This window comes from Mandrillus leucophaeus, unplaced genomic scaffold, assembly GCF_000951045.1.
Source record: "Mandrillus leucophaeus isolate KB7577 unplaced genomic scaffold, Mleu.le_1.0 Scaffold192, whole genome shotgun sequence".
In the NCBI taxonomy this organism is placed as follows: Eukaryota; Metazoa; Chordata; class Mammalia; order Primates; family Cercopithecidae; genus Mandrillus; species Mandrillus leucophaeus.
The window spans coordinates 2742533-2752560 of NW_012101943.1; the positions used below are offsets into that span (position 1 = coordinate 2742533).

Here is a 10028-nt window from a genome sequence, read left to right on the forward strand (position 1 = left end):
AGGCTGAGATGGAGAGATCACTTTAGCCCAGGAGGTGGAGCTTGTAGTGAGCCGAGATTGCGTCACTGCCACGTCAGCCTGGGTCACCGAGTGAGACCCTGTCTCAAAAAAACAAAACAAAACAAAAAAGCCCACAACAAAACAAACAAAAATAAATATTAAAAAAAAAAAACAGAAAATTAAAAAAAAGAAAATGCCAACTACAGACTGGGAGACCATATTTGCAAATCACAATCTGATAAAGTTGCTATATCCACAATACATAAAGAATTCTTGCAACCAAATTATAAGACAAATAATTCAATTAAAACATGGGAAAATATTTGAAGAGATACTTCACCAAAGAAAATAAATGAATGACAAATAAGAACGAGAAGCTCAATAATATTAGTCATCAGAGATATGCAAATTATATTAATAATTACCTATTATTACACATTTGCTAAAATGTCTACAATTAAAAAGAACTAACAATACCAAGTTCTGGCAAAAATGCAAAAGTAACAGGAACCTTCATACACTGATGGTAAAATGTTATAGCCACTTTGGAAAGTGGTTTGGCAGTTTGTTTAAAAGTTAAATACATACTTACCCAGCAATCCCACTTTTAGGTATTTACTCAAGAGAAATGACAACTTATGTCCATACAAACACCTGTACACGTGTTCATCACCATTTTATTTGTAACAAATACCTAGAAAAAAACCCAGAAATATGGGTAAGCTTAAGCACAGAAAAGATAAACAACAAAGACCCTCCCTCCACCAGAAATAACTGTCATCTACTGAATGGAAAAACAAACTGTGGCATATACATATAATGGAATCTGACTCTGCAATAAAAAAGGAACCAGAGATACATGCAACTTAAAAGAGTATATATTGTATGATTCCATTTAAATAACATTCTGGAAAAAGCAAAATGATAGGAACTGGTTGTTAGGGGCTGAGGTTGTTGGGAGGGCATTGATGATTAAGGGGCACAAGGAAACTTTCTGCGTGATGAAAATATTCTATATCTTAATCAGGGTGCTGGTTACACAACTGTGTAGGTACACACACGTGTCAACTCATCAAACTACATACTTACAAAGTTTAAAAAGGTAAATTTTATTGCATGTAAATTATACTTCAACAAACCTGATCTCCCATGCCCAAAGGCAAACAAAACATAAAAATCATAGTCAAAACTAATGTATGATGATAGAAATTAGAATGGTGGTTATCTCTAGTGGGAATGACTGGGAAGGGGCATCCAAGAGGTTTCTTTTTTTTTTTTTTGAGACAGAATCTCAACTCTGTCGCCCAGGCTGAAAGTGCAGTGGCACGATGGCTCACTGCAACCTCCGTGCCCCGCCTTGGTTCAAGCAATTCTCCTGCCTCAGCCTCCTGAGTAGCTGGGATCACAGGCGCCCACCGCCATGCTCAGCTAATTTTTGTATTTTTAGTAGAGAAAGGGTTTCACCACATTGGCCAGGCTGGTCTCGAACTCCTGACCTCAGGTGATCCACCCACCTTGGCCTCCCAAAGTGCTCGGATCACAGGTGTGAGCCACCGCGCCCCACCTCAAGAGGCTTCTTGGGTGCTGGTACCAATTTGAGTGTCGTTGGCACAGATGTCTTCAGTTTGTAAAAGTTCACCAAGCTCTACCCCAGACTTGTAGACCTTACAGTAGTTATATTTTAATAAATAAGTACAAATAAATAATAATTAGTGCTATTTTAACTGATCATTGTAGAAAATGTGGAAAATCACATTTTAAACACAAAGAAGCAAAACATACAATTTTGGAGTAGAAGAGTACTTTTTCTTTTTTTTTTTTTTGAGACAGAGTCTAGCTCTGTCACCAGGCTGGAGAGCAGCAGCGCGATCTCAGCTCACCACAACCTCTTCCTCCCGGGTTCAAGCGATCCTCCTGCCTCAGCCTCCCGAGTAGCTGAGATTACAAGCATGTGCTGCCACACCCAGCTAATTTTTGTATTTTCAGTAGAGATAGGGTTTCACCATGTTGGCCAGGATGGTCTTGATCTCCTGACCTCATGATCCATCCACCTCAGCCTCCCACAGTGCTGGGATTACAGGCGTGAGCTACCGCACCTAGCCAAAGAGGACTTTTAAAGCAAAACTGGAACCCAGATGCCATGAAGGCAAAAAGTGAGAGATCTGATTAGACAAAAACATAACTAAAATAAGGTAAAATATATTGAAAATATAGTTAAAAGAAAACTGAAATTGGAAGAAAATTTTCATAACACACAATTAAGGGTTAATACCCTTACTATGCAAGGAATTTATCTGAACATAAAATAATAGCTAAAAGAAGCAGTAAGTCATAAAAGGGAAAATTCAAATGAACAAGAAACAAAAAAAGATGTTCAATCTCGGCCAGGCGTGGTGGCTAATGCCCGTGATCCCAGCACTTTGGGAGGCCAAGGTGGGCAGAACACGATCACACGAGCTCAAGAGTTTGAGACCAGCCTGGCCAACACGGCAAAATCCCATCTCTACTAAAAATACAAAAATGAGCTGGGCGTGGTGGTGCACACCTGTAATCCCAGCTGCTTGGGAGGCTGAGGCATGAGAACGGCTTGAGCCTGGGAGGCGGAGATTGCAGAGACAAGATCACACCACTACATTCCAGTCTGGGCTACAGAGTGAGACTGTCTCAAAAAAAAAAAAAAAAAAGTTCAATATTACTAACAGTTGAGGAAATAAGATGCCGTTTTCACTTATCAGATTGGCAAAAATTAAAAACATTGATAACATCAATGCTGATGGGGTATGGGGAAATGGGCATTTGTAAACATTCTAGGCTGGGCACGGTAGCTCACACCTGTAATCCCAGAACTTTGGGAGGCCAAGGCAGGAGGATCGCTTTGAGACCAGGAGTCTGAGACCAGCCTGGGGAATCACAAAGAGATCCCGTCATTACAAAAAATACAAAAATTAGCTGGGTGTGATGGCGTACACCTGTAGGCCCAGCCACTCAGGAAGCTGAGGTTAGAAGATCACTAGAGGCTAGGAGTTCCAGGCTGCAGTGAGCTATGACTGTGTCAATGCACTCTAGCTTAGGTGACAGAATGAGACTTTATCTCTAACACACACACACACACACACACACACACACACACACTCTCTCTCTCTCTTTCTCTCCCTCTGTTGAAGTTTTTGACAAGTATTCTGGTAGTATATAATAAAACTAGAAATATGTGTCTCCTTGAATCCAACAATCTCCCATAAGCATCTACCCAAAATTAAATGTATGTGTATGTAAGGAAGGATATTTATTATAGAATCGTAACAACAAAAAAAAACCTAACACCCTGAATCTCCATTAATTGGGAAGTGGTCGAATTAGAGTACTGCCACATAAAACAACATTAAGTAGCTTTTATAAAAAAATTAAAGTCCATTGTTTACCTTAGGGTTCACTTTTCGTTTTGTACAGTTCTATGGGTTTTGACAAATACATGTAAGGAATACACCATTATAAAATTTTCGCCACCCTAAAAATCCTGTGTTCTGCCCATTCATCCCTCTGCTCACCCTGAACCTTTATCAACCATTGATCTTTTTACTGTCTCTTTAGTTTTGCCTTTTCCAGAATGTCAAATAGTTAGAATCATAAGGCGAGTGGCCTTTTCTGGTTTCCTTCACGAAGATATAAACACAGAGTTCCTCTATGTCTTTCAGTGTCTTAAAAGCTCATTTCTTCTTATAACTGAGTATCACTGAATTAAATTCCACTGTATGAAAAAAAAAAAAAATTCAGCTGGGTATGGTGGCACATGCCTGCAGTCCCAGCTACCAGAAAGGTGAGGTAGGAGGATCACTTGAGCCCAGGAGGTCGAGTAGAGAAAGTTATTTCAATACTTGACTGGAAATTTTAATAACTTTTTTGATTACATTTCTCTAATGGGCTGAGTACAGTGGCTCATGCCTGTAAGCCCAGCATCTTGGGAGACTCAGATGGGAGGATCCCTAGAGCCCAGGAGTTTGAGACCAGTCCAGGCAACATAGTGAGACCCCATTCTCTACAAAAAGTCTAAAAATCAGCCAGACGTGGTGGTGTGCACCTGTCATCTCAGCTACTTGGGAGCTGAGGAGGAAGGATTGCTTAAGCCTGGGAAGTTGAGGCTATGCGATCAATCAGGTGAGCCATGATCACTACAGTCCAGGCAACAGAGCAAAATCTAGTCTCAAAAAAAAAAAATCTAAAATAGTTTAAAAACTTAGTTTCTTTTTTAGAATTTATAACTTTACTCATAAAATATCTGAAGAGAATTTTTGCTGACCAAAGAAATGCTATAATTTTGTTCCAACAGTTTTACTGAGTTGACTGTTATTCTGAGGCTGCAACATTCATCATTCAACTCAGCTATAAAGAAATAAATATATAACAAGAAGAATGGCAAGCTCTATGACGAAAAATAAACGAGTTTAAGGTATGTAACATGATGACAAGAGAGAAGATGAGGTCAAGATCTTTTAGATAAGATGGCTAGGACAGACCCTAGAGATGTAACATCTGGGGAGACACCCTAATTTAAAAAGTGAGCAATGCAAATCTCTGGGGAAGTAGCTGTGATCCTAGCAATTTGATGTCAACCTTAAGAAAAAAATAATAATAAAAGAAAGGCCACTGGCCGGGTGCAGTGGCTCATGTCTGTAATCCCAGCACTTTGGGAGGCCGAGGTAGGAGGACTGCCTCAGCCTAGGAGTTTGAGACCAGCCTGGGCAACATGGTGAAACCCTATCTCTACCAAAAACACAAAAAATTAGCCAGGCATGGTGAGGTGCATGCCTGTAGTCCCAGCAACTTGGGAGGCTAAGGTGGGAGGATTGCTTGAGCCTGGGAGGCTGAGGCTGCAGCGAGCCAAGATGGCGCCTACACTCCAGCCTAGGTGACAGTGTGAGACCCTGTCTCAAAAAAAAAAAAAAAAAAAGGATGTTTGCCTGTAGTAAGGACTTTACACAAACTCTTACTAGTCAAAGTTTCAAATACTGCCTCTACATCCCTGGTGATGTCCTAAAATGTTCTTCCCTTTATCACTTTCCTGGGTTCCCTTCTCCTTGAATCCCACTGCAACCCAAGCTTAGCAGAATGTTTAATAATTAAACACTAGTGTTAGGCACTCTTCTAGGTGCTAGAGAGACAGTGATAACTAGAACTTGATTCTGCCCTCAAAGTGTTAGTGGATTCAGGAACATTTGTGTCGTTCCATTTTGAAATGTTAATTTTGCATATATCGGATCAAAAGCCTTTAGTAATCACTTCCAGATCTTTATCTACAAATTTCATGTCTTTAATCTCTTTCTGAAGCTCTAGTATTGTTAAATGCCTGCTACATATGCTGCCAGAATTTAAAATTCAGATTATCCAAAATTTACTTCATTAGCTTCTCTCTTCAACCCATGCTCCCAATTTCCGTGAATGATAGCAAAGTCTGACAATCAGTGGTTCTTCCTTTCTCCCTCAGGAACAGTTTACTTTCTTGGCTTGGCATTCAGGATCTTCCACAATCCACAATGTCTGTTACTCATGAGCTCTGTGGCTTTGTCAAAATGATCTGGTCACTGAACATCTGAATATGCTGAATATGAGGAAGGACAGGCCTGAAAAGTAGTGGAAGCAAGGGAAAAAGAGAAAGTTTGGTATTGCTGATCACAATGCTGGATGGGAAAGGAGATGATGTTGAAGAAAGCAGCAGGGCAGATCTTAAGAGTTTTCTATCTTGTATACCCAACTAAAACGTCAAGCTTTCTTTTTTTATTTCTTCTCACAGAACCAATTCAGTAAGAAAGGAGTTAGAACATTCAATGGGTTATAGGGAATGACTAAAGCAGTATCTTATTTTAACCTAGGGCAGCTATGTTAAACTATTTGAATAAATAAATGAACTGGAAGGGGTCGGTAGCAAAAATATTACATACTCAGAGTCATATACACATTTTTTTTTTCTTGAGATGGAGTCTCACTTTGTCACCCGGGCTGGAGTGCAATGGCGTGATCTTGGCTCACTGTAACTGCCCAGGTTCAAGCGATTTTCCTGCCTCAACCTCCCAAGTAGCTGGGACTATAGGCATATGCCACCAAGCCCAGCTAATTTTTGTATTTTTAGTAGAGACAGGGTTTCACCATGTTGGCCAGGCTGGTTTCAAACTCCTGACATCAGGTGGTCCACCCGCCTCGGCCTCCCAAAATGCTGGGATTACAGGCGTGAGCCACTGCGCCCAACCCAGAGTCACATACTCAATTGCTCACATTTACAATGTAGAAGATGGATTTAAATAGGGAGAGGTAAGGCTGAAGGTTGGGATACCATAAAGGTCATTAAAAAGTCCAGACAAGAGGTGCATGCCACCATGCCCCAGCTAATTTTTTAATATTTTTTTTTTTTGTAGACACAGGTCTCACTATGCTGCCAGAGCTGGTCTTAAAAAATCCTCTGGCCTTAGCCTCCCAAAGTGCTGGTATTATAGGTGGGAACCACTGGGCCCAGCCTGTACGGTCTATTTCAAAACAGATAGGAGAGGACTGTTGCATGTTCTCACCACAAAGTGATCAACATGTGAGATGATGGATACACTAATTAACTTGATTTGATCATTACACAAAGTATATGTATATCAAAACATCACACTATACCCCAGAAATATGTACATTATGTGTCAACTAAAAATCAAACTAAAAGAGATAATGGAGTTCCCAACAGTAGGAATGGGAAAAAAAGGTAAATTTGAGAAACATTTTTCTTTTCTTTTTTTTGCTTCTATTCACTATCAATACTATATTATAGTTTGACAATTTATGTATTTATTTGCACAGAGTCTTACTCTGTGGCCCAGGCTGGAGTGTAGTGGTGCAACTGCCACTCATTGCAGCCTCAACCTCCCAGGCTCAAGCGATTGTGCCACCTCAGCCTTCCAAATAGCTGAAAATACAGGTGCACACAACCATGCCTGGCCAATTAAAAAAAAAAGCTTTAAAAAAAAAAATTTTTAGTACAGATGAAGTCTTGCTATGTTGCTCAGGCTGTTCCCGAACTCCTGAGCTGAAGTGATTCTCCTGCCTCAACCTCCCAGCCTCTCATACCTGGGATTACAAATGTGAGCCACCACACCGGGCCAGAGAAATATTCAGGAAGTTAACATTAGTGAAGCCTGGCACTGACTCGATTTGCAGGCACCGGGGAGGAGCAGGTGGAGAAGGAATCCAATCTGATTCTTGCATTGGATGACCAAGCGGAGCTGAGTCAGAAAGTGAATCCAGGCCAGGTGCGGTGACTCATGCCTGTAATCCCAGCACTTTGGGAGGCCTAGGCAGGCAGATCACCTGAAGCCAGGAGTTTGAGACCAACCTGGCCAACATGGCGAAAACCCATCTCTACTAAAAATAGAAAAATTAGGCGGGTGTGCTGGGACATGCCTGTAATCCCAGCTACTTGGGAGGCTAAGACAGAAGAATTGCTTGAACCTGGGAGGTGAAGGTTGTAGTGAGCCGAGATGGCGCCACTGCACTCCAGCCTGGGCGATAGAGCGAGACTCTGACTCAAAAAAAAAAAAAAAAAACAAAATAAGAAAATGGGGGAAAAAATAAAGAAATGCCTTAGTTTTACTCATATAAGCCTGAGGGACTTCTGGGGATGGCCAAGGGCAAATGTGCAGCAAACATTTGTATACATCAGTCTATAACTCAGAGGGAAAGTATGGGATTCTGTTATTAGACTATAGGAAGTATCAGCAATTAAAAACTAGGAAAGTAGGCCAGGCGTGGGGGCTCATGCCCGTTATCCCAGCACCTTGGGAGGCCGAAGTGGGTGGATCACCTGAGGCCAGGAGTTCAAGACTAGGCTGGCCAACATGGTGAAACCTGTCTCTACTTTAAAAAATACAAAAATTAGCCGGGTGTGGTGGCACAAACCTGTACTCTCAGCTACCAGGGAGGCTAAGGCACGAGAATCAGTTGAACCCGGGAGGCAGAGATTGCAGTGAGCTGTGATTACACCACTGCACTCCAGCCTGGATGACAGAGCAAGACTCCGTCTCAAAACAAACAAAAAACAAAACAAACAAACAAAAATACCAAACTAGGAAACTGGATGTGCCTGCTACAGATGAATTATACCGAATGATAACAAGCAACAGGCCAAGCATCCTATAATAGAGAAAAATGAAAGAAGAATGGGAAGAAAACCAGAAAAGCAGCCAAATGACAGCTAATACTAACTGATCATTACCATTCTAGGTTACTATGTCAGCCTCTTCACATGAATTGCTTCACTGAACCCTCCCCAAAACCCTAAAAGATAGTCCTCTTATTACAATGTTTTAGGTAAGGAAGCTGAGACAGGTATTGCATGATAGCTGAGAATGGGTATAGAGTCTGACTGCCAGAGCGCAAATCCTGGCTTTACAAGCTATATGTTTCAGTTTCCTATAGTTTAAACAGGAGATAGCAACATCAAGGCCATAGGGTTTCATAAATTAATTACCACGTTAAGTGCTCAGAGTGGTACCTGGTGCAAAAGCAGCACTCAAATACCACTAGGTGGGAGTATAGAGAATGTCAAAGAAATGCAATATGTAGTGTCAAATGATAACCTGCAGAATAAACTAGTATTTGACCGGATTTCTACCCCTTTTATATATCAATATGTGTGTAAGTATATATATATTTATGTACGTGTATAGACTAGATGCTTCCAAGGTGAATTCACAATACAAATGTTCCCCTAAAAATGCTACCCTAATTCATCAAGCAGAAAGACACTTCAACATATTAATGATTTTTTAAATTTCCACTGTTAATTGGTAAATGAAATAAGATTAAGCCTGAATGAGGCTTTTTCTGACACTGGATAGTTTATAATCATGTAAACATATCTCTCAAGACAATAAAGCAATATTTTAAATATTTATTGACAGCTACAGACTCTGTTTTGCATTTTGAGGCTGATTCACTATTTAATTTTCCAAATGAGGAGACCATTCAAAAGGCCTATATTGAAAGAGAAATCAAAACAAATCCCTAAACGTAAATATTTACAGCCTGTATAATACTCCTGTAAAGATATAGCAGAACTAGTTCTTTTAACCACTTTGGTGTTATAATCTGGGAAGATCAGAACCTATTAGGTTCTAAACTCATTTCCTCTCTACTGAACACAGTAAAAGACCCTGATCTCAGAGAAATAACAAACAAAAGGCTTAATTATTGAACTATCCAGAAAAAAATGGACACTAAGAGGATAAAAAGTTCACATGTGCTTTACAGATCAGATTATGAAGGATAAAAAGAACTGAAAATCAGCTATAACTTACTAAACTTAAGAATTAGACTTAAGATATCAAATTGTTTTAAAGGTTGCCTTCCCGGCCCTTGGCATTGATTACTACTGCCATCTAGCAGGAGGTCCAAAAATTAAAATTATGAGAACTGTAAAAAATCATAAGGACATAATTCCAATCTCCAAATAGAAAGATGTTTAACATATTAATAATTACTTAAATTTCAGGCTGGACACAGTGACTCACACCTAAAAACCCAACACTTTGTGAAGCCGAGGCAGGTGTATCACTTCAATCCAGGAGTTTGAGACCAGCTTGGCCAACATGGTGAAACCTTGTCTCTGCTAAAAACACAAAAACTGGCCAGGGGCAGTGGCTCACACCTGTAATCCCAGCACTTTGGGAGTCCAAGGCGGGTGGATCACCTGACATCAGGAGCTCGTTACCAGCCTGACCAACACAGTGAAATCCTGTCTCTACTAAAAATACAAAAATTAGCTGGGCCTTGTGGTGGGTGCCTGTAATCCCAGCTACTCAGGGGGATGAGGCAGGGAGAACTGCTTGAACCAGGAGGCAGAGGTTGCAGAGAGCCGAGATCACGCCACTGCAATCCAGCCTAGGTGACAGAGCGAGATTCCCTCTCAAAAAAAAAAAAAAAAAAAAAAAAAAAAAAAAAGAAGTGAAGGGAGAAATATTCAAGGAAATATATAGCTTAAAGAAAAAACAAGGCCAGGTGTT

The 10028-nt window shown here is 40.5% G+C and overlaps 1 protein-coding gene across 1 annotated transcript in view; it reads right to left on the reverse strand.

The window, feature by feature from the left end:
* WDR89 (WD repeat domain 89) overlaps positions 1-10028 on the reverse strand; it is a 56523-nt gene that overhangs the window by 38013 nt on the left and 8482 nt on the right. The window contains exon 3 of the mRNA XM_011978285.1: positions 593-694. The gene's annotated coding sequence lies outside the window, so the exon portion shown is untranslated. The remainder of the gene's footprint in view (positions 1-592; positions 695-10028) is intronic.